We start from the raw sequence: 21,899 nt of genomic DNA on the forward strand, positions 1-21,899 counted from the left end.
TTCATCTATTTCTTCATCATCTGCAGAGCTAGTTGGCATATAAACTTGTACTACTGTAGTAGGCATGGGCTTTGTGTCTATCTTGGCCACAATAATGCGTTCACTATGCTGTTTGTAGTAGCTAACCCGCACTCCTATTTTTTTATTCATTATTAAACCTACTCCTGCATGACCCCTATTTGATTTTGTATTTATAACCCTGTAATCACCTGACCAAAAGTCTTGTTCCTCCTGCCACCGAACTTCACTAATTCCCACTATATCTAACTTTAACCTATACATTTCCCTTTTCAAATTTTCTAACCTACCTGCCCGATTAAGTGATCTGACATTCCACGCTCCGATCCGTAGAACGCCGGTTTTCTTTCTCCTGATAACGACGTCCTCTTGAGTAGTCCCCGCCCGGAGATCCGAATGGGGGACTATTTTACCTCCGGAATATTTTACCCAAGAGGACGCCATCATCATTTAATCATACAGTAGAGCTGCATGTCCTCGGGAAAAATTACGGCTGTAGTTTCCCCTTGCTTTCAGCCGTTCGCAGTACCAGCACAGCAAGGCCGTTTTGGTTAATGTTACAAGGCCAGATCAGTCAATCATCCAGACTGTTGCCCCTGCAACTACTGAAAAGGCTGCTGCCCCTCTTCAGGAACCACATGTTTGTCTGGCCTCTCAACAGATACCCCTCCGTTGTGTTTGCACCTACGGTACGGCCATCTGTATCGCTGAGGCACGCAAGCCTCCCCACCAACGGCAAGGTCCATGGTTCATGGGGGGTGAGAGCAACTATGATGGTTAAATATACTGAACTAAATAGTCCCGGTGACCAATTGATTGAACTTTCTGCATGAGGCGACACTGGCTACATGAATCCCACCGAAATATAAAGACTTTTATTGTAAAATATGTACCATGTGTGCTACATAATGTAAAATTTAACGTGCTTATAATGGACGCTTCACACGTACAAAATACAAACTGCGTGCGGAATGTGCATTTTAAGTATCGAACAATCAGGACGCTAAAGTAGCGACAGTAAAAAGGCCAAAACCTTTCAACAAACGACAAATCCACGAACTGTGTAGTTGCATAAATTAGGTGAGCGCAGCCACAGCAAGGAATAACAACTGTGATACACAGAAAAGACAACCTGTAAATAGTACGTAAATTTATGGCCGAAGTCCCTAGCGCGTAGAAATATCTAAGCATTAATGTGAAGTTTCACGTTCAAAATAGTTATATGCAGTGTACGAGACTGTTGAAATATCACGTGCATAAAAGTGTTGGATGTAGTGTCAAACTGCAGTGTGTAACGTGTAAACACGGGACATCTAAACGCTGGAAGTGACAGGTGGACAAACATACAACAGAAAACCCTAACGGAACACGACGACTGTATGAATGCAGTGCGTGTGTGACGGGAGGTGTTGACAAGCTATGAGCTTTGCATTTTATTAAACAGTGAGGTAGTGGAAGCGTAATCCTAAATGTTGTGCAGTGCTGCACTAGCGAAGTTCAAAACAAACTACATACACAAACAACAACCGGGTGACACGGCTGAGGAGTGATTGTGAACTAATCAAAACATTTTGTCAGCTTATGCGTGCATTTTCATGTGGAAAAAACAAAAGAGACGTAAAGTGACATGTGTATAAAAACAGACGTGTGAGAAGTTAGGTGTGTTGTTATAATGGTGGTATGACTGTTCGCAAACCGCGGGTGTGTTTGGCCCATTCATACTAGGGGGCCCTTGTACCGATACGGGGCACAAAATATTAAATTAAGCGACAAGTCTGACACAAAACAAAGTAAAATTAAAAGTTTAAGACTCTGAGAATACGTGTTTAATTAATTGTCAGATCGGTAATTCGTAACGAAACGAAATAACAATGAAGCAAAAGACCATATAAGATACCTGTATAGAATGTATGTAGCAATGTAATTCTTTTACTCGCTGCCCCACGAAACCAAGAAGAAAACGCACGCTAATGCGGCCGCCTCGCATTGCGAGTTGTGAATTTTCAATAATATATGGTAATTTATGCTGACTGAGCATTTTTATTTCATGTGCAGAAGTAAACATTATTTGTCAGGTTTTCAGTACGCTGGATAAACAAGAACGGCCAAACAATCGACCATTCTTGGTACACATCTTGCACAGAAATAATTTCATTGTTAACTTCATCGTCGTCATCAACACACGCTTTAAAATACTCGCATCATAATACGTAAAGACAAGAAAGCGCATAAATTAATTTATTTCGTATTAAAGCAAAAACTAAACATTCAGTTCAGTACATTGACCGCTTCTCGCCAAAACAAAGATTATTCCATTTAAAAATTGAAATAATTTCTTTAATTCAAAGGTTTCCTTTAATTAAATTTCTCCACGGTAAAGGTATCCTGCAGCGATATTTTAATGCGGTGACACGAAATATAATCCCTGATATTACGTTTACGTTTTTGTCTCCATGAACGCTCCACGTGGACATCAATTTTAACGGATTCTAAATGCGGCTCACGCAACCCTATATTGACAAGGCGGTGAGTCGCGTGCTGTTAAATACATAGTGCTCAGAGAACTATTTTACGGAAGTATATATTCCGGTCCCCCATATTATCATTCTTTCTTGTGTCCGCTCCGCCAAAGAAGTGCTCTATTCACACTCTTGTCGAGCGTAAGTAGCAATCAAGTTAGGCGTTAAATTTTTCTCACTCTCTTTTCATCACATTCATTGAGTATACTTGAGACTGTGTCCGGATCTGCGCGGTAGCCTTACAACTACAATCCGCTCGTCGTAAGAACAAACCTGATGTAAACAAACACAAACGCTAAGATTGGTCAGAAGCCGTAGCACTCTTACACTGGTGTTGTGCTCTTGGAAGTAGCTCCTACTTATGTGTTAGATATCTTATTACTAAGTCAGGTTAAACGGAACTTAAGGATATTCAAATGTATCAACAGCCATCAACGTTTTTCTTTATCACGCCTTAGCTACGTAGTTTTTATCTAAAAAGTCGTGTAGTCACAGCCTGTGCAGCAGCGTTGTGCTCGGATTATCGCCTTGCTAATGCGCAGTACGAAAATGGCTGAGGCTGCTTTCTGTTCCGTAGTGAAACGCGCGCGTGCCGAGAAATAGGCTGTCCTTAATGTTCTTCATAAATTTACGGAGAAAATCGGCTTTGAAGTTTTCCCAGCGTTCTATATTAGGCAGCTGATAACCACACACACAACAAACGAGTACTGCAGTCGGTAGCGTGATTGTAAAAATGTGAACCAAGTGCCGTTAATCGTGCGTTGGTTCGTATTTCCCTAGTATAAAGTTTTTCTCGTTCAAGGTGAAACACCTGCATCTCGTGATTATAAATCTCATCATTTTTATGAATAGTGCACGTCTTGTTTCTAATTACATATTGGACATGGAATTTCTGTTTCCATTTCAAATACAAATTTTTAATTATCGATGTTTTATGAAAGACTGTTCATAAAAGTTGTTTAAGTGAAGGAAACAATATAATTTTGTAAGGCAAGAATGAAAATCATCTTTATTTGGGCTATGTCCATCGTTTTATGCCACAGAAGTAGATAAGTATCGTAGAAAGATGAAAAACAATCATTTTCACAGCATCGAGCACTTGACACACACGCTGCACCTTTACATTTGCTACTGTACCATTACAAAATGAACCCAACAGACCCGATCTGCAGCCAAGCTGTGGGATTTGACCCGACAAGTAACAAGACTGTCAAGCTGCCAGACTTACTGGAAATAACGCACATAGCTTCTTCACACGTCACTGCCGAACGCTGGCGGGATATAGGACGGCTCGTCATGAAAGAAAATGAGAAAATGCTGCGCATGGTTGGCTTCGTGGATTCTGTTGTCGATAGGGTCGTTGTCAATTTAGCAGGTGACACTTCCAGAACTGAAATGTATTTCTCTGATTCGGATAAGGAAGGAGCTAAGAGATTACCAGACGACTGCCTAAATAATATCTTCAGTGGCTTCAATATTTAACTATACGGTGAAACACTTCAATACTCTTACGTTACACACAGCTTTTGCAAGAAAGTTACCTTTCATCATTCTTGTTTTCAATTACAATATTACGTTAGCTAAAAACGATAACGTTGTGCAGTTTTCGTCTAGTCGTCTAGGGAGCATATTGTGGGACATTTGCCGTGTATTGTTTCACTCTGCTTAAAATTCAAATGACATACGAAGCTGTATTGCTGCTCTGCTCGTCTCGTTTTACGTGTGACCTGCAGGTGTACCAGCTGGCCGGCCAGCGCTGTCCAAGTTAAACGCGCCGGTCAAGCTGCTGTCCCGTATTACCGGCCAGTCGATGTTCGCGTAACGCACAGCACAACGTGTGCCCTTATTGTCGTAGTTGGCAGTACTCGAGACAGCACGGCTGCAGTCCCACGTGAGACGGGAATCCAACGAGCTACCAGCAAACGCGGAAGAATACACAGTGCAAGGTTTACATCAGGTTTATTCGTATGATGAACGGATTACAGTACAATACAGTATTAGCATTCCCTTAATGCATTCTGGAACGTCTGTTGGAAATAAACACATCTTTCTTTCTGAGCCAGAGTGTCATTTTTTACTGTCTTCACGTGTGTTTCAACTTAAAACGTTAAATTGAATTTTCGTCACTTATCATTAAAAACAGTGTTTAGTTTTATTTTACCTCTTCTCCCGCCTGCCTACTTGAAAGTGGAGTGAAGTCCTGTTAAACTACGTTATCTTCACTTTCATTTTGTTGTCCATTCTCGACATTGTCATGACACCCTTCTTTTTTGAGTTCACTTACTCTAGATGACGTACTTTCTGTGAATAGGGCATCATCGATATATTGGTATATCCGTCAGTTCCACCAAATTCCTCTACTAAACTGTAAACTTCATGCTCATATTCCTTGAGGTTGTTTTCTGCGTCACCATAGTTAGTCGCTGAAGCTCAGTCATTAAAAACGATCCCTGCCTTCTTGAAACAGTTGTGACTAGCGAGTGTTACTCGTTTTAAGGCTGAAGAAATGCACAGAACTATTAACAGATCTTTCAAGTTCATGTCCAGATTCAAGACTGTCAATTCGAAACGAACTATGTCAACAATTTCTGTCTGTAAAACACTTAGAAATTTTGAATTATCTCCTGATCGAGTGTTTGACAATTTTTTAGTGCAGCGTCGCAACGGGAAGTGGCATATCCATAAAAATCACCTCCTCCCTCCGTGTTTCCATTCTACTATCAAATGGCAGCAACCATTCTATTATTGCTCTCGTCATCCAAGATGGTTTCTGAGCAAACAACTCGACGTTATATTTACCTAAGTCAATACCCTTTAAACAACCAGGTTTAGCGGCCTCACCAGTAACTGAAGGCTTTTCAAATTTATCTATGATATTGACATACAATACAGCGGTGAGTAGATCTTTTGGTTTTTGCTTCGTGAATAGTTTTCATCTTTCAGGGCCATTGTTTTACTAGGAAGAGCTCAAAGGCCCAGTCTCATTATACAGTTAAAGATGTTTCCTCCTTCATAAACGTCACGAATTCCTGTTACCCAAAATTCCAATCTGACACGATGTAGTGGCTACTCCTTAAATTGTCAGGTCAACCTACTGGCTTTAAAATCGTTAAGCCGCAACTTCTTGGCGATTCCGAGTACTTTCCCGCGCATCAGAGGTCCACCATGTGGCAAGTTATTGCTGCGAGCACGGCAGAACCATTTGGGTGTGAAATTGTCAACTTTTGAGCCCGGTGTGTTGGGAAAGGCGCGTTTACTAGTAAAGTTATCGTTTCCAGTCCACGATTTCGGAAAGCCGTTTTTGTTTCTCAAAACGTCACTGATGTGTGTTTTCCAAGAACAAACCCCGTAGCCATATCTCTACACCGAGCTTTCCCTTTCCGCACGAATTATCTCTACCTCTTCGTTCAGCGTTAGCCGTGCCCGGTTTCGCGGCTCCTCAGCACAGCGGTACACGGACTCCCTGGCTGGGAGGCAGCAGCAGTCAGCTCTTCTGGCGGCCTCCCACCACACGGAACACTGGTCTCGCCGGCCGCCCCCACACACGCCTTCCTCACTGACAGAGGAGGAGGCGCAGCAGTGGCGGCGACATCAAAGCCGTGCTTCGCCGCGCCTTCTGAAGGCCTGCACTGCCGGCCGACTCGCGACCTCCGCCGTTCCCACGCCGTCCGCTATTTGGGAGTTTTAACTGTTGTTGGGAGAGAGGTTTCTCTCTCCGCCTCCGTTACTGAGAATGTTCGCTATTCGTAAGTGTTTTACCACAAGGGCTAATGTCATTTGGCAGGGGAATTCTAGTTTTTATTTATCTCAGGAAAGTGTACGCCTGCCTAATATCGTGTAGGACCCCGCGAGCACGCAGAAGTGCCGCAACACGACGTGGCATGGACTCTACTGATGTCTGAAGTAGTGCTGGAGGGAACTGACACCGTGAACCGTGCAGCTCTGTCCATGAATCCGTAAGAGTACGAGGGGGTGGAGATCTCTCAACAGCACGTCGCAAAGCATCCCAGATATGGTCAGTAGTGTTCATTTCTCGGGAGTTTGGTGGCCAGCAGAGTGTTTAAACTACGAAGAGTGTTCCCGGAGGTACTCTGTAGCAACTCTGGACGTGTCGGGTGTCAGATTGTCCTGCTGGAATTTCCAGTCGGAATGCACAGTGGACATGAAAGGCTATAGGTGGTCAGAGAGGATGCTTACGCACGTATCCAGACGTATCACTCCAACTGCACCGCCCCACACCTTTACAGAGCCTCCACCAGCTCGAACAGTCCCCTGCTGACAGGCAGCATCCACGGGTTCGTCACGTTGTTTCCATACCCGTATACGTCCGTCCGCTCGATGCAATTTGAAACGAGGCTCGTTCGACTAGGTAACATGTTTCCAGTCAACAGTCTAATGTCGGTGTTGACGGGCCAGGACAGCCGTAGAGGGCTGCTCCCTGGGCTCCAAAAGCTCATTTCGATGACGTTTCGTCGAATGGTTCGCACGCTGACACTTGATAGCCCAGCATTGAAATCTGGAGCAATTTGCCGTAGGGTTGCACTTCTGTCACGTTGAATGATTCTCTCAGTCGCCATTGGTCCCGTTCTAACAGCATCTTTTTTTCCGACCGCAGCGATGTTTTACTGGATTCCTGAAACTCACGGTACAATCTTGAAATTGTCGTACGGGAAAATCCCTTCAACGCTTCCTCGGACATGCTGTGTTCCATCGCTCCTACGCCTACTGTAACACCACGTCCAGATCCACTCAAGTCTGGATAACCTGCCACTGTAGCAGCAGTAGCCGATCTAACAACTGCGCCCCACACTTGTCTTATCCAGCCATTGGCGACCACAGCGCCGACTTCTGCCTGTTTACGTATCTCTGTATTTGAATACGCACGCCTATACCAGTTTCCTTGGCGTTTCACTACATATGCAGAAATTTTCTTTTCTCCTAGTGTCCCGTTTTCTTATCCCTATCTTTCGCCAATGTCCCGTTTCACCTCGTGGAAGGTGTGGTCACCACAGCCTAGGCCAACGCACGCCAGCAACTGCTTCGTTGGCCGAAACTTGTTTATCGTGTGCGGGCGGCAAATCGCAGCCGACGAAGCGTTTTGCCTCGGCTGGGGTTCGGTTCGCTGGCGATAGCGTCTAAGCGTTGGCGGTCGGCTGGCGTAGGGACCCCACTGCTCTGCTCTGTTCTGTTCGTCGTAAGAACAGACCTGATGTAAGCAAACACACACGCGATGTTTGGTCGAGAGACGTAGCACACGTGTTCTTACGCTTTTTGAAGTATGTCCTACTTCCGTACTGCATATCTTATTACTAAGTTATGTTAAACGAAACTAAGATATTCTAACGTACTACCTGCCATTGACGTTTTTCTTAAGGGGCTATGTAGTTTTTATTTCAGATATCTTGTACAGTCACAGTCTCTGTACTGGTGTCCTCTGATGTCACACCTTTAATAAGCAGTACGAAAATGGCTCAAGCTGCTTCCTGCTCCGTAGTGAAAAACGCGCGTGGAACACGGATAAAAAGTGCCGAGAAATAGGTCGCTCTTAATGTTTTTCGTGAATTTCCAGAAAAAAATTGGCTTTCAAGTTTTGCGAGGAACTGTATTTGACGCAGATGACATACAAATACACACTGAATGTATAGCGGATGGTTAGTTTGGTGCAGCTCATGGGTCGCTGGTTCAAGTCCCGTATTGCTCATCCTCTTCTTCATCCAATTTGAAATACCTACATCTGGTAACTCTAAAATTAATCATTTTCAAGGATAATGCACGTATCCTTGCTTCTAATTACACACACCACGCAAAATTCCTGTGTTCATTTCACATATATATTCTCAATTGTCGATATTATAAAGATTGTTAATGAGGGCTGCTTAAATTAAGAAAACAAGTTGATTTTTAGGACAAAAATAAAAATAAAATATTGTTTATGCCACAGATGTAGTCTCACACGAACCAGGTAACTGTATTAGAAACATGAGAAACCATTCTCACAGTATCGAGCACGCCATACAAATGCTGCTGCATTTTTACATTTACCACTGCACCGTTAGAGCATGCAGCGACGTATCAACCAGCCGGGCAGGGCAAGGGGGGGGGGGGGGGGTAGCGGCAAAGAGGGGCAGTCGCTCCCCCTCCCACTTCCAACTAAGGGGAGGGGGGACTAGCTTGAAGACTCATTTCATATATGAACAGAGCCAGTGAATTAAATAAGCTGCGTCAAGAAATCTGCGCCGGCCATTGTGACCGAGCGGTTCTAGGCCCTTCAGTCCGGAACCGCGCTGCTGCTACGGTCGCAGGTTCGAATCCTGCCTCGGCCATGGATGTGTTAGTTAGGTTTAAGTAGTACTAAGTTCTAGGGGACTGACAACCTCAGATGTTCAGTCCCATGGTGCTCAGAGCCATTTGAACCATGTTTCGTAGCTGGCTCTGAGTACTATGGGACTTACTGCTGTGGTCATCAGTCACCTAGAACTTATAACTACTTAAACCTAACTAACCTAACGACATCACACACATCCATGCCCGAGGCAGGATTCGAACCTGCGACCATGTTTTGTAGTTATATTCTCCCATTTCTCAGAGAGACCTTTATGGGAAGGGGGGTGGAGCTATGACGTACACGAAAGTTTTTACAAAAAGGTGTCATTATTTCCGATGCAGCGGAAATACTTTTGAGTTGTAGGGGGCACCAAATCTCAATCCAAAAGGAGAAATCGTGGTTGGAACTACGCTGGGGTAATCAGAACCCTCTTGACCATCCGTATCAGCGGCAAACAGGTCAGGCCCAAGGATTCGAGCAGGAAAATGCGAATAAATGTTCCAGAAAAAAATTAACAACGGTCGGTGAATAAGCATTCCCTGCCACTACAACGAAGCAAGCAGAGGTAAAGATGTCGATAACCACTATGTAGCAATATAAGAAAGTCAAACTAATACATGTAACACAGTATCGAGAACTATAATGTAATAATTATTTTAAGTTGCAAGGTAACTAGTATTTGGACGCACGCGTTTGAGCCAGGTGTAATATTGCACACAAATCTCTCCATAACACATGGCAGCTTGTCCTGAAATTAGGCATCATGACTGTGTGAACGGACCATCCTTTTATTCCACGGCTAGAGAGTCCACTGCTGTTGCAGGATCAGAAAAGTGAGGCGTGTGTCCCGAAATGTTAATATACACCAGGTTGTTATGAAGTTCATGGTTCACGACACGCACTGCATTCACATTTCAGCGTGAAAATTTTATTACTTTGCCTAGTTACAAACATCCCCATTTATGTCTCATACGAATACGTAATACGCTCACGGTCTGACACAGGCTGCTTTGTGTAGCGGCCACATTCCTCACAGTCACCCTGCGATAGTATTTAAGCAATGTACTCAGTCGTGACAATTATTGCTTAGATAACGTCTTGTACCAAAAAACAGCCTTCAGTTTATTAAGGCGTTATAGGCAACTTTATCCAGAGTTCCAGTAAGCTCTGATTAATTATCCAGTCTCAGTATCAGTTCGTTATCCCTGGATCATAGACGCCGTATTATTGTTGCGGACTGTTTGCAGAAAATATTTTTTCACCCTTTAACATGTAAGAAGGCTGGTGGAAACCGAATTTTCGGTTTAATGGATCATTGTTTTATATGAATGAGACAAAGCTACATCCTTTTCTGATATCAGTTTGTTGTAAAACGCTATACTATATGCGCACAAAAATTAAAGAACTACTGCTTTTGGATTTGCGTGGGGTTTTTTGCAAAACGACGTTTCTGATGTCATTTCATAAAACAACTGACATATTATAGCCGAACATTCGTGCTTGGCAGTGAAGTCGCTACCTTTTGGTTATTACTCAGTTTTTACAATGTTTATAAATGAAGTACCATCACTCACTGAACGTAATTTGAAGAATTTGCAATGGTGAATGACCTCACCGCCTATTTTACACTTTGTGCAGTTTACTTCATACAGTATATTGCAGCGTACCAACTTAAGCTAACGTACGTACCAACTTAAGCTAACGCACAAAAACATTTCTTAGACGTTCTGAAAGTAGCTCTTGCAAATCCTACAACTACAGAACCATTTGACATGCTGTTAGCGAAATCCAAAAATTATTCTAAAAACCTAAATATGAAACACACAGACATCTCACAGCCAAGAAAAATTCCAGTGAAATTGCAACACAGAAACACCATCTGTTCCCAAAAATTTTTCTTCAGAACGAAAATTTAGGAAGGACTTGTTCGAAATTCTTGATCTCATTCTGAAAAAATTATCGAAGGGCAACCGAGAGGATTTAAAAAGACTATCCCATCTTGAAGCGATAGTTATTACGTTCTCCCAAATATGTCCTCCATCTACAAGACGTTTGGAAGAATTGCTTTGAGTAAATACAACAGACTTCAACCTGGACAGGCTTTATGCACAGCTCGAAATGATGCGAACATTTACGACTGGTATAGAACCATGTAACGTACCCTGTATTGGAAGAAAACTTACCGCTGAACCTGTTAGGGTTAAAGAACTCCTCCAGAAAATTATTTGCCTCATCATTCTGGTTCTGACCGTCACCATCTTCAGAGGTCATTCGGCGCTTTGATACGATTTAAAACTAGCCTCAGCTGAAAGCTGACTCAATCGAGACTCCCCTTTACTCTTCTTCCATATTCATCAAGACAGGATTGGAAAAATTTATCTTGTGGATGTCATGAAAAAATTTGTTTACCGAAGGGTAGAAAGGAAAACTACATTTGGAAATTGTAACTAAATTTTTTTAGTCCCATGCGCGGGAAGCGAGAACGCTACTGCAAGACCACGAGCTGCGGACAATAAAAAATAAATAAATAAATGCCTTCATTTCGAATTAAGTTTTTCTTTTTCCATTATGATGTGATGCACAGTGTTTATCAAATAGTAACAATAATAAAAGGATTCTCTACCCGATTGTTATCCAGTCTATAGTAAATAGGTATTCCTTTTCGTAAATGGTCTAAAAAGAAAGTACGACCAATGTTTTTTTAAAAATTAAAGCAACGAGACAATTTTACAGAGGACGAACCTTAAACCTGGGTCCATATTATTATTAACGAGTTGTTTCTGTAGACGAGCGCTGCGTAGCCAACACCTTCCCAGACGGTCGGTATTTATGTATTCTTAACGGTTTTGCTGAAAGACGAAATCAGCAAATGGGTTTCCATGAACCACTCCCCCTGCCCAAAGAAATGGTTGGTACGCCACTGAGTGAGTCGTTCTATTAAACAGCCTTGACGCCACATCAAGTCTTCTCTCCTGCGGTTTCCTTTATTTATTTATTAATTTATCTATTTTTGTCTTCACAACACAGCGGACCACGTGAGCAGAACCGTTGTTCCAGCTCCACGTACTGGAAACCCCGTCTTATGCTCGTACCGCGTGCCTGGAGTGCATGGAAGCGAAGGTGGTTTTCGTTTTCCAGTATCTATGCCCATTAAAACGTAACACGAACTTAATTTCGTAGATTACAATTTAATAAGCAATGACTCCGAAACAAGCCACCTAAACTTCGCTAAAATTGAATATAGGCCTTATCTGGCTTCAGTTCCGGCTGCTGTTTTCGGCCAATCACAGCACAGGACAACTGTTGCCATGAGAAGAGGCACTGACGTCACACTATTTGTTAATGACGGGAAAATTCTCCGTACAGCTTCGTGTGCGTTATGTGGGTAACAATGAAATTTCCATCCCGACGACAAATTTATTACCGTCTATTCATTTACATACTGATCAGTGAACGTTCTCATCTAAATTCTGGCCTCCATATAACACTACACATTTGCAGCCGAAGATCATACGGTCAGAAACATCTAAGGAACGAGTAGTAAAGATATTGTTCTCCGGCTTAGACAGAAAACACATTAAACTGCACATGATTACTGATGCACGAATTTCGTGAAATAAAACGTACCAGTAGTACTCTACAAGGTGTGTCGAAACTAGCAATTCAAAAATATGGTACCTGTTAATACCACTACCAATCTATTTTGACCGATCATCAAAACGCCGGATAAACCACTCCCAAAATGCAGTATGCGTGAAATACCTATAGCAACAAAACCTAATTTAGTCCCCTTACAAGACATTCACATGCTTTGCCAAGTAAAACTCCCCTTTCAGTCTAAGGTACTTAAAAGTATCAGCACACTGTGCCTTTCAAGCAAGAATGTAGGAGGAAAATAAATGTGTTCTGTCTGTGCACACAGGAAGTCCCGTGAAATTACGACACAGGTCAAAGTAAATATCTGACTTCGGCAGGGCACTCGTGGGAGAATTCGTTTATCGTTCTAACGTTTGCTGAAGTTACCTTGCATTTTAGGTTTTAATTTGGAAGGTACGATACACAGGGTGAGTCAGGAGGAAAGGTACGTGTTTTGACGGGTGATGGCAGTAGTGATTCTGAACAAAAAACTTGATGTGGAAATATGGCCTATTCCTAATGGTTTCCCAGATACAACACTTTTAATGTACATTTCTATTTACGTTCTGTATTATTGTCTTTTTACAACGTACCACAGTAACACAGATGAAGTTGGGAAGAACATTTTGGTACAGGACGCTTTCGGTCTATCAGGTAGGAAAACTACCTCAAACTGGCCTAGAAAAAGCTACAGCGCACGCGCGAGATTTTCAATATTCTCGCGATGTCTGCGCAAACTGTTAGTCCTAGACAAAAAATAAATAGGACTTTTTAGCAGCAAATTTAGTTTAATTGTGTACTAAGACACGTTTTCATTGGAATGTGCGCTTTTTGAGTTATTAAAGGAGAACGTACAGAAGTAATAAACATTCTATCTCGGAAACCATTCGCAATATGGCAAATGTCCACATGAAGTCGTTTGTTCAGTATCACTTATACTATCGCATCTGAAAGCATGTACCTTTCCTCCTCACTCGCCCTGTATATGGCAAAGTGCCTTAATTACAGTGCAAATGTGGACATCAGGCGTTGCTGCATAGCAATCCGTTGCCCATTCACATCCAATGGATTACCCGTCTCCAACCATACCGTCTTATTCCAACCTAACCTAGACCTACTCCTTAAGCTACAGATCTGTGTATCAGAGATTCATGGACGTAGAGAGGAGGTTATATCAGTCCTTGATCCTGAACGTTTGTCTACTGTTCGCAATCTTATTTTTTCGTTTACTTCAACGAAAGACGTTGAAATTACTCTTTGCGTATTAGTATCAAGAGATCCACTTGCTGTGATATAAACTGTAATGCTTGCTCTACGTAATAACAATACACTTTACATTGTAGGCAACTACAGCTATAAGAATGTATTCTCGTTAAAACCGCACTAGCAGTTCATTAATCCTTTATTTAAGCTAATAAAGTGTTACTCAACAACTCCTGTGGCTTTGTTTAACAAGAATATATATGTGAATCCTCAGTTTCTACCAAGCGACAATTGAGTCGTAAAGACATTTAAAAAACTTTGAACGAGAAACGTATCTCGCGACGAAGTAAATGTACAGGAACCTCGTTTATCACCGACCGCAAAGACGGCGTACAATTTTATAGTAAATATTAAATTTAATCTTCGTATCAAGGAGTAAACTCCTTAAATGTGAACTTCTATTCAATTAATACGGGAGAATAAAGCTCCTTGATTATTGTTGTAATAGGTAGAAGACATACTGTACCACGTAAGTTAGATGTTGCTAATATTGTACGTTAAAGTTTAAATGTGCGTTATTTGGATGTACAGTGAGCCCTCATGTTCCTTACATCGAATTAATTTTTTCTTAAGACGTTTACAGATCCACAATTTTAGCGGCCTCTGCTTCAACAGACGCCATTACGCGTCGCCCTATAATTCAAAATGATAGCGGAAGCTCAGATCAGCCGCTTTAACATGTAACAAGACATTTTTTCACAGCTGTCATCTGCAGACGAGAGCAAGACTAGTTTTGAGATTTTACTTTCCAGTTTACGCCGAGAGCCAGGATTAGACTACCACAGCCTGAACATGTTGCGTGGTTCCACAATGATTTCAATATATGAGTCCATGCTCTTAAAAATACAAATACGCCGAGGCTAATAATGCATTCAACAATTTCTGCATCTTGGACCACACAATTACACTCGCGCGTCTATTTGAAGAGTCCGAACAAATGAGAAAATATAAATAAATAGACTCCTTCAGAAGAGACACTTCACAACCTTTTGTTGTCGATCAGTGCACGAGCGAACTGCCAGTTCGTGAGTCCAACGGACACACCAGAAGTTCACCTGTCGACTGCTCCATCACGAATATGGATAATAGTTTACTGCAGCAACATCTGTAATCGTCACACCACGTATTTCTATATCGTTCTGACCAATGATGAAGACTTTTCAGAAAAGACATTGAGGACGACTGGTTTTAGCAAAAAAATGTTTCAATATAGGCGCTTAATGTACGGCATTGTTTTCCTCGTTCAAATACTTACATTGTTAGAAAAAGGATTGCTGTTTGGTAAGTATAAGCCACAGTCAGTCTGAAGATACACGATTATTTATCTACGTGAATACAGTAGAGTTGTGGCGATTCGTGAATGAGTCGTTCATTTGAACGACTCTAAATAAAGAATCGTAAGAATCGAATCGTGATACGGACGAATCGTCGTTCAAAAGAATCGTAAGAACGATTGCGTGTTTCCGAGTCGTGACGATTCCAAGTTCCAACGATTCATCGATTCTTAGTACGCTATGCTTCGAAGGCAACTTCCGAATCATGCCGAGTCGTGCCGAATGGTTACGACCGCCAGATGGCAGTCAAGTGGAGGATGCGTGTGAACAAAGGAGGCTCGGAACGAACAAACGAAGTTCGTGGGCCGTAATATTACTCGTGATAACCAAGCTGACACTTGACGGTGTCGTCTTCTCACGTAAATAGTAGTGACAGCGGCAAGTTCTCAGACAAATTAAAAGCAAAATACCTATGCTTTGTATTTAGAAGAAATGAAAGTTAAGCTACATTTGCCTTGTGGGAGGGCTGTCAGCTGCGTTATGAATTACAAGGATGATGTGGACTTGGAAAGACATCGTAGCACAGAAAAACATAGGATGATACGAGTCAAACCACATCTGCCTCACTGCTAGATTTTGTTACTACCACGTAATTTTGCACCACCTTTCGCACAAATCTACTCCTCTTTCCTGGCATACTGTAATAAAACAATAGAGGCAATCAAATCAAACGTGACCTTTCATCAATTAAGGCATATTAAGGCAATTAAGGCATATAAATCGAGAATCACACTTGTAACGTCATATGCATGTTTACTCATAAATAAACTATTTCTGGCATATCTTATCATGACAAAGTTCGATTCTAACCCCATTGACAATTTCAGACATGTCCTGCCATCTGTGAGTAAGATGTAGAACTTTTTGCCTTCCATAAGAATCGTGCCATCGCGGACTAGAATGAATCGTGAAGGAATCGTGAACGAATCGTAGGAATCGATTCTCAATGTGAGATTGAATCGTAGGAATCGAATCGGGAAAAAGAATCGTATTGCCCAACTCTAGAATACAGTACTAAACCCATTAAGGCGAACATTTTGAGGTCAACCTAAGAATTCATTGATTTCTGCAATTACACAAATACAATAGAGACGAAATGGGGCACAACCTTGTCTATAGTCTATTCACCGAGAGCTGGGACGAAACATAAACAGTGTCACGTGAGCGACTACGATCGTTTCCAGAAAAAGCATTCGGTGTTCACGTGATACGTAGGGGTGTGGAAAATCCTTGGCGCACGCTTTGCAGCTGGCTGCGTTCGGCTGGCTGGCGATCTGTCACAGCGGACCGTGAGAAACCTGGGCAACAATGTACGAAATAAATTTAACAGTAATGTTAAACTGAGTTCATTCTGTCGAAGCAGATTTATCTTCATTCGAGTTGCTAACAAAATGCTCCATTCAAACTAAATTAATTGTTAATTTTAATAACAATACAAGTAATAATAATGATAAAGGACGAAACGAGGTTCACTCTGTCGAACTTGAACTGTTTTCATTGAGGTTTATAACAAACCGCTCCTCTCTCTCCTCTATAATGCAGTCTAATTTCCACATCTGATTTTCCACTTTTTCTACGACATGGAGGACGCACTTGTTCCAATCCTCTGCAGTCACTGTTCTCTGTTCTTACTGCTTCTTCTAGCAGTACTTTAACTTCCGGCATTTTGAATGTTTTGTTTTTCGCTGCAACATAATCTTTGATTCCGTCCCACACTAACTCGATGGCGTTTAATTCACAGTGGTGGAATTCTGAGAACAATTTTCCCTGCACTCTTCACCATTTCATCTACTGTGTATTCGTTGTGCGCTGTTCTGTGATTTTTAACTATATCTAAAAGTTCTTTCTTCAACATACCGTCTTCGAAATCTATGTTTTTAGATTTTAGCCACTCTGATATTTCGTGCTTATTGGAATTCGCATTGGGAACCTTTTCTTTTCTCCGAGAATGGTACGACGCGTTATCAAGAACAATAACTGCATTTTCCTGAAGCCGAGGAAGAACATCTTGAAAGCACTTCTCGAAGGTTTCGGCGCACATCTCCTCATGATAATCTCCACTTTTCTAGGATTCGAAAGTCCACAAACATCCTTCAACGAACGCTACTTTGTTGCCAATGTGTGCGATAATCAGGCATTTCCCGTTACCTGATGGGCTTTTGCTTCCGATGGATAATCCGGACAGAAACTCTTGTTTTGAAGAATTTATAGTGTCATCTACTCAGGCGTAACTTCGGGTCTGTCCTGCGTTCACCCGCGTCTCGTCCAAATAGTAAATGGGTCTGCATTCATCTCTCAACCGTTTAATGGTTCGAAGATAACGCCGCCTCCATAAAATGATGTCATCCCTGTCTATTAGCATGCTACCGCGCCCACGCCGGACATATTTGAAATTCATTTCTCTCAATAACTTATAAAATGTAGTTCTCCGAAAATTGCCCAGATCTGCATCTTCGTTCACGACTGTAAGCACTTTGTCAATTGTTGGCAATTCGTTACGAAAAAAAATAATTCGTGTACTTTCCTTGGTATCTCATTTGTATCGAAGTCATCAACACTTTCAGAGAGTTTCTGTCGTAATTTTCCTTTCTTGGGAGACTTCAAAGAGTGTGTGGCCTCGTACTCAGTTATCACACGATACACTGAAGAACGTCCAACACCTGCAGCTGCAGCTGCTTTCGAAACAGTCACTCATCGACTGCTCTGGATGTAACAGTTCCGTTCTATACACATTAAGCACCATGTGCTTCTCAGAAGAACTTAATGATTTCTTCTTTGCTCGCTTCTTAGGTAGACCCAGAACTGAATCGTCGACCTCGCTCGCTGAATCCGTGGATGACATAATGACAGCCGTGCTAATGAAATAAGTGAATATATAAAATAGGAAACCGTGCAATGCTATTGGATGCGCACATAAACAGTGAATGCTCAGCGTGACTACAAACACATATACTTACTCTAATAATCAACAACTAGTCTTTCAAGCGTCTTTAGAGATGAACTTTTGAAATCGCCGCTGTACAACACTCACGAGCTCACACCTGCAACTGAGACGGCCACACTGACTGAGCGCCGCGCCTCCGAACCGCACAATGCATCGCTCATAAAGGACAAACGGTTCCACCCATCACATTCGAACAAACTACAAAATTAAATTCAAACCTTTCTGAAACTTCTCTCGCTTACACCCCCACAAAAAAATTTAAAGGGGAAAAGTTCGTCGCTTACTATATTTCGGATGATGATTTGGTAAAAGTTCTGCATCAGACGTGAGATTTTAATTTATTACTTCACTATTACTGACTCTATTGGGCAGAAAATTTGCAGAAGTCATCAACATATAGTACTGAAGGCCATTATAAAATTATTTTGCTGTGCGACACACAGTTTAGGAGATATGGCGTGATAAATATAGAGTAACGCGAAAGAACAACTTTTCCTAAAAGCTTAAATATTTCTCCTTTTCAGTGACAATAAATTTTAATATAATGTAAAAGAAGGTGTCGGAAGGTAGTTCTCGGATCACTTTATCATGTTCAGGTGCCAAATTATAAAAAACACGACTTTCATTATTTAATTTCTGACGCCCCTGCCTTGTACACCCCTCGACGGCAGCGCTGTGGTCACGCGCCTTGCCGTGTTTGCATTACGTTTCTTGTTTCGGTGAATGGAGTATAGCTCACTACCCAAAAGGCGGAATTGTTGCCGAAAACATTACTCCACAAAAGTAAAAATATCAACTTGCTGTTTGCAAATACAGGAGAGGAGAAACAAGCTCCATTCCGTTACGTTATTCCCCACCTACAAGCAGGGTAGTTCTTTTATACATCAGACGTAACGAGTACAACGCAATATTTCGTGAAAACAATTCAACAAAATAACACGAAAATGACAAAAAATCTAGTCCGTGACTGTGCTTTTCATTCTTGCCTATAGTCAGTAAAACAGCAGATTTAACTGGAATTTCGATAGCGCTTAAAAATACCAAGATTTTTAATACGAAATTCGATAGCATTTTGAGAACATAGTAACCTTCACAGTTAGCTTTCAGTTTGCTTTATACGCAATAGCCTCGATGGAGAACACAGAAACCGCACAACTACCACGGCCTTTCAAAAACAAAAAAGAAAATAATTCAACATAGCGGGGACGAATGGAAATGGTCACCTTTACCTTATTAACGGAGAAGTAGATATCAACTCGGAAGCTGCAGCACAAAATGCGGAGCCACGTCTTCACACTGGAAACAGCTCGCTACAAATGCGTCAGACAACAGAAGGCGCAGGGACTGCCACGCTGCCAGTGCTGCCAACTGCTGAGAGGGCGGCAGGTACCAACTGCAGCCAGCCTCTCACAGGGGGCTGTGGTCTGCTCACGCAGTACTGGCTCTGGAATTTCTGTAACAATGAGACGTTAAAAAGAATAAACAGAGTAATACGTCTCCATTGTGTCACACAACCATGAAGTACATTATAACGGCGATAGGACTTCTGATAGCTTACAAATATAGAAGAGAAAAGAAATGTGAAGTGTAAAAATATTTTTTGTCTGTCATCCCGTTCTGGGAAACGAACGATATGTTAATATTCACTTTAACTGCTCCAAAGAAAATATAAAACCTACTTTTAACAGTCCTACATACGGCTAATAAACACACTCTTCTTAAACCCATCTGCCAGGACCCCTTCTGGTTCGTCCTGTAAACAGCATCAAATCGGTTCTGGAAATGCGGTTATCGATGCCGAATTCCCTACTGTGTTTTTAAGGTAAAAATCAATACGACGGCATTCCATCATTTTACCGTTTTAAGCACATTCATTTTATCAGAGATTAAGTATGTAACTCCTGAGAATGCGGTCAGCACCTTTGTCCCGACACGTCTGGCATGTGTAACGGTGCTGGATGGCAAAACCTCGCTCAACCAGCACTGCTCAAGTTATATAAGTTGCAGGTACGTCACTGAATGACCTACAAACGTAATGACATTGTTTTGAATTCCAGCACATTTAACTGAACTAGCACATCGTAGTAATGAAGAAGACGAATTTATTTTTGCGTGAATTCTCCTTGCCCTGCAGCCCACAGAGCTTTGTTGCTGCCTCAAGTGACTGACTGTTGCTGCTAGCGCTCCGGAATGTCGGCAGTTTAACTTCCTCGCGAACAATGGCCGTTTTATGAAGTAAATGAACACGTGAAAAAATGTTAATTAATGATCAAACAGCATTGAGACTTTACATATAGCATGGTAATAAGCAAGTAAACTTGTAAACGATAAATTCCGTCGGTGGGGCACACAAAATTGTGGTTAGGCTGCATGAGGACACATTTAGAGGTATGGCTCCACAGACAAATTCGCGAAAGTTATCTTTCTTCCCAAATGAGGTTACGTATTGTATTCTTTACTGAAAAACGACACTGACTTCCGCTAACCACTTGTGGCGTCATGTTTGCATAACACTTCCACCTTCCTACAGCAAAGAGTTGTGTGCTCCATTACGCAATCTGTCGGCATATAAAAACAGTTCATTATTTTCGCAGTAGTCATGGACGGGATATAAAAACTTGTCATCTCCTGGCTTCTTCATTATCACGTCAGCATTCAAACGTGTTACTTGAGCGTCGACCAGCGGTTTGTTCACATGCAGTGATAATGATTTACTATTGTGAAACAGCGGCTAGAGCTCGTATGCAGACGTGGAAAGCGTATCGCAAAAGTCGTCGTTCATTCCAGCAGAAACTACCTGCCTTATTCGTCACTAGAAAATGATACTTACTGATGCAAGCGACAGTAATTTTTCTCTCTGCAAAGTTAAATGTTTCGTCAGCTCTTCACTGTAATTACATTTTTCCTCAGTTCAAGGGTCTTCAGTTCTTTAGCAGTGCATAAACGAACAATTAATAAGACGTGCAGTTTATAAAACGCCGTGAAAACAGCACTGTGCCGCAAAATTCCGTTAAACTGCAAAAGGAATATTTCGCAGCGACATTCTTGTGACGCACGCTTTCCGTGTTCTTGCCGCGTTAAACGTGAATAACGAATCAAGATTCGGACGAAACTCTCAGCCGTCTCTTTCTGGACCAGCTGACTGCAGCCGTGCTGCCAAAGAGGGTGTCGACGTCTGCGACACTGCTTCCACCATGCTTGAAATGTAAACAAGTCTTGGAAATGACCGTAGACTGTTAACGCTAAGACAATAGCCGTCAAACCAGCATCGGAGACGAATTTGCTTACGTAGAAAGCTACTTATGAAAGTTTACATATGTGTTAGAACCGACAGAGCTTGGCCTGTTAGTGGCCTCACTAAGAAAATACATTTAGCACTCGAAACGTTTCGTCATTTCAGGAAGTTATGGAATTTTTAGGGCGCACTTTTTGTTTGGCTCTAGCATCAACACACTGTAAGAAAATCTCAGTGGTGTATATATAACCGTTTGCAACTCTGCGGCTTACATATAATTTTTGTCGCCTTATTTGTGTTTTACAAGCTGACTGCTTGGCATGTTTTCCTTATTACAGCTTCTTCCATTGCCAAGTGGTGCTGCGGCCCTTTACATATTCCGTCCACATGCTAATAGGCTGTTATAATTGTCGTGCTGATAATGGAAATGAAAAAGTCGTTATTTTATCTCGTATTATCAAGACCTTAGTATTTCTGCAGTTTCTTTGCGACAGTGCCTGATTAACTAAAGATCACGGCAGGCGTCTCTTGCTGCTACACTATGATGACGTCGTAACACCGACACTCGCATCTCCTTCACGATCGGCTCTGCACTGCCACAAATGCTACCCCTGTAATCGAGAAA

The 21,899-nt window shown here is 41.9% G+C and overlaps 1 protein-coding gene across 1 annotated transcript in view; it reads right to left on the minus strand.

The window, feature by feature from the left end:
- Positions 1-19,333, minus strand: part of LOC126213342 (poly [ADP-ribose] polymerase tankyrase-1-like) — a 90,172-nt gene extending 70,839 nt beyond the window's left edge. Inside the window, exon 1 of the mRNA XM_049941040.1 lies at positions 19,269-19,333. The gene's annotated coding sequence lies outside the window, so the exon portion shown is untranslated. The remainder of the gene's footprint in view (positions 1-19,268) is intronic.
- Between the last annotated feature and the right edge of the window lie 2,566 nt (positions 19,334-21,899).

Source organism: Schistocerca nitens, chromosome 11 (assembly GCF_023898315.1).
Source record: "Schistocerca nitens isolate TAMUIC-IGC-003100 chromosome 11, iqSchNite1.1, whole genome shotgun sequence".
Lineage (NCBI taxonomy): Eukaryota > Metazoa > Arthropoda > Insecta > Orthoptera > Acrididae > Schistocerca > Schistocerca nitens.